Source organism: Mastomys coucha, unplaced genomic scaffold (genome assembly GCF_008632895.1).
Source record: "Mastomys coucha isolate ucsf_1 unplaced genomic scaffold, UCSF_Mcou_1 pScaffold1, whole genome shotgun sequence".
Lineage (NCBI taxonomy): Eukaryota > Metazoa > Chordata > Mammalia > Rodentia > Muridae > Mastomys > Mastomys coucha.
Genome location: NW_022196891.1, coordinates 49,842,965 through 49,847,002, shown reverse-complemented (window position 1 = coordinate 49,847,002; position 4,038 = coordinate 49,842,965). Strand labels below are relative to the sequence as shown.

The 4,038-nt window shown below is 41.7% G+C and overlaps 1 long non-coding RNA gene and 1 pseudogene across 1 annotated transcript in view; one reads left to right on the top strand and one right to left on the bottom strand.

Annotated features, from left to right (window-relative positions):
• Window positions 1-4,038, top strand: part of LOC116070580 — an 8,643-nt gene that overhangs the window by 1,026 nt on the left and 3,579 nt on the right. Inside the window, exon 2 of the long non-coding RNA XR_004110469.1 lies at window positions 2,822-2,890. This is a non-coding gene — a long non-coding RNA (uncharacterized LOC116070580). The remainder of the gene's footprint in view (window positions 1-2,821; window positions 2,891-4,038) is intronic.
• On the bottom strand, window positions 753-1,260 carry LOC116070572 (annotated as a pseudogene).

Genomic DNA, 4,038 nt, shown 5'->3' with positions numbered 1-4,038 from the left:
CTGTGGAGATGGCTCAGTTGTAAAGCACTTGATATGCAAGCATGGGAGTATCAGAGGACACAACATCTGTCCCAACACCACTGGGAGTAACTGGGACCAGTGGGATCCAGGGATGCAGGAACCCCATCTGACCAGTGGCACGAGTTCCTTCCAGGCTGGGACGGAGCCCTGAGTAGACCTTGGGTGCCAGTCCCACAACACCCAGAAGAAGCTCCACTCCCAGGTGCTCTAACCAACCCAGGATCCCAGGATCCCAGGGGCTTGGTCACACCAGAATCTCAGGTTCCCTGAGGCAGCTTTACTCCCAGGAGCTCTGAATCACAGGATCCCAGAATCCCAGAATCACAGAGACAGCTGGACTCTGAGGAGTCCTGACACAACCAGGATCACAGGAATGACAGGCTCCAGTCAGATATAGCAAGGGCAGGTAGCAATAGAGATAACCAGAACCAGATGGCAGGAGGCAAGCATAAGAACATAAGCAATGCCGGGCAGTGGTGGTGCATGCCTTTAATCCCAGCACTTGGGAGGCAGAGGCAGGTGGATTTCTGAGTTCAAGGCCAGCCTGGTCTACAGAGTGAGTTCCAGGACAGCCAGGGCTACACAGAGAAACCCTGTCTCAAACAAAAAACAAAAACAAAAAAACAAAAAACAAACAAACAAACAAACAAAAACGAAAAAAAGAACATAAACAACAGAAACCGAGGTTACTTGGCATCATTGAAACCCAATTTTTCTTTTTTTTTCTTTTCTTTTTTTTTTTTTTTTACAGTTTTCCTTACTTTATTAAACCATACTAATATTCTTTCAAGGACAAACATTCAGCCAAGGACGCTGCAGTGGGAGGATCTCATTTTTACAAGAGAGACGTCACAAGGTGCTCTCTTCAGTGATGCTTCTTATCATCACTCTGGGGATCCAGGAAATATTCAGCCTCTAAAGCTACCACGAATGCAGCAAACCCCCATTTGAATCCTTTTAATATTACGCTCGTGAAGGTGATGTTGCCTGCAAAGCCGCCCATGTATCTCCAAGCCTCATTGCGAGCCCATGGGTCCCTCAGCCCTCGGGCAGCAAGCTTCTTCTGCACGGTTTCTAATGGTGTCCCTTCAATTTTCCACTGTCTGTAATCTGGAAGTTCCATTTTACCATGACCATGTCCGTGCCCGTGTCCATGTCTGTGTCCAGCAGCCATGTCTGACAGCAATCTGACCTCCCAGGACACTCAATATTCAACCTTCCAGCCGGAGCCAACGAGAAACGGACGTTGAAACCCAATTTTTCTAACAGAGCAAGTCCTAGATACACCATCACACCGGAAAAACAAGATTCAGATCTAAAAATCACTTCTCATGATGATGATAGAAGACTTTAAGGACATAAATAACTCCCTTAAAGAAATATAGGAGAGGGGCTGGAGAGATGGCTCAGTGGTTAAGAGCACTGACTGCTCTTCAGAAAGTCCTAAGTTCAAATACCAGCAACCACATGGAGACTCACAACCATTCATAATGAGATCTGATGCCCTCTTCTGGTGCATTTGAAGACAGCTACAGTGTACTTAGAATAATAAATAAGTCTTCTATTAAAAAAAAAAAAGAAATCACAAAGGGAGGCAGCCTTGTAGTTAGAAAACCTAGGAAAGAGATCAGGAGTCATAGATGCAAACATCACCAACAGAATATGAGAGATAGAACAGAGAATCTCAGGTGGAGAAGATACCATAGAAAACATTGACACAACAGTCAAAGAAAATGCAAAAAGCAAAAAGCTCCTAACCCCAAACATCCAGGAAATCCCAGACACAATGAGAAGACCAAACCTAAGGATAATAGGTATAGAAGAGAGCAAAGATTCTCAACTTCTTCAACAAAATTATAGAAGAAAACTTCCCTAACCTAAAGGAAGAGATGCCCATGAACATACAAGAAGCCTACAGAACTTGAAATAGACTGGACCAGAAAAGAAATTCCTCCCATCAGCCGGGTGGTGGTGCAGGCCTTTAATCCTAGCACTTGGGAGGCAGAGACAGGAGGATTTCCAACCTGGTCTACAGAGTGAGTTCCAGGACAGCCAGGGCTGCACAGAGAAACCTTGTCTCAAAAAAACAAAAAAACAAACAAACAAAAAAAAAGTTGGGAGTCTTAGATGTACTTAGCCTTTTTTTTTTTTAAATTACTATTTTGCTTATATGTAGCAAATGTGTTTTTTTTTAAAGATTTATTTCATTTATTTTATGTGGATTAGAACACTGTAGTTGTACAGATGGAGCCATCATGTGTGTGACTGCTGGGAATTGGACTCAGGACCTCTGTCAGCCCCCTAGCTCTGGGCCCGCTCCAGCGTAATGCCGCAACAGAAGAGGGTGTCAGATCTCATTATAGGTGGTTGTGAGCCACCATGTGGTTGCTGAGAATTGAACTCAGGACCTTTGGGAGAGCAGTTGGTGTCCTTACCCATTGAGCCATCTCGACAGCCCGGCACTTAGACCTTAAAATGAGCAGAGTGCATAGAAACAAACACGTATCCAGGACTAACTGGCTATTCTTGGTCTTTTGTTGTTCCATATCAACTTGAGGATTTTCTTTCTACTTATGTGAAGAATGAGATGAGGATGTTGATTGTGATCTCCTTGAATCAGTAAATTGTTTTGGTAGATAGGTCTTTTTTTCACAATGTTAATTGTACCAAGCTATGCACTTGGGAGGTCTTCAAATTCTATTATGTTTCTTAATCTCTTTCTTCACACATTTAAAGTTTTCCTGCAGGTGTTTTTTACCTCTTTTTAAATTTATATTCTCTATATTTTATTTTACTTGAGAAACTGGGAAGAGGAGCGTGTCCATGATCCCTTTCTCAGCGTGCTTGTTACTCATATGGATTGAGACTGGTAAATTTTCTAAGTCAATTATATATCATAACACTTTGTTGAAATTATTGATAATTTTTACAATTTTTCTAGTCAAATTTTGTAAAGATTGGGTATAAGATAAGATAATCTTCAATTGAAAAGAATTTGACTTAATATTTTCCCGTTTGTATCTCTTCTCTTGCCTTATTGCTCCAGCTAATGCTTCAATCACATTATGGATGGGCAGTAGGGAGAGTGGGCAGGCCTCTCCCATTCCTGATTTTAATGGGACTTATTAATGGTTTTACTCATTTAGGATGACATTGGCCTTGAGTTTGTCATACATAACCTTTGTTATGTTGGGATGTGTTTCCTACTGTCCTACTTGTTCTAGGGCTTGTATTAAGAAGGCATGTAGAATCTTATCAAAGACTTTTTTTCTTTTTCTTTTTTTTGCTTCCATTGAGATAATCATATGATTCTTATATTTTTTTGTCCATATATTTGGTTTATTACATTTATTTCTTACATATATTAAAAAAATAAAATCAATGAAAAGAAAAAGTTTGAACCCTAGGGTTCCTACCCAAAGAATAAAACTGCAAAAAATAAATAAATACATAAATAAAATAAACCAATATGGAAGCATGGGGACCTGAGCAGGTATCTCACAAGCCCATGCAAAGAATAAAGATGGGGGCGGCAATGTACATCTGGAACCCTAGTGCTCCTAACATGAGCTGGGAGGCAGAGATGGGAAAATCTCTGGGAGTTTGCAGAGGGGCTAGCTGGGAGTAGCTACCAGCAAACAATAAAGTCGGTAGGAATACCTATACTTGAGGTTATTCTCTAAGTGCCACATGTCCACCATGGCATGGATTCACCTGTATTCACACACATGAATGCATATGCATGCATACACATACACACATGCATATCACAACACACGTCATAGCACACACACACACACCAACAACCTAGAGTGTAGAGAGAGGGGAGAGGTGTCTCAAGACCCTCAGTTATCTCAGTATTTTTGATCCTGTGAGCATTAAACAACAGGCATGCAATTCCCAAGCACAACAGCTCTCTAGTTAGCGTCCCTTAAAATGAGTGAGTTCTAGTGGTGGCGCATGCCTTTAATCCCATCACTTGGGAGGCAGAGGCAGGTGGATTTCTGAGTTTGAGGC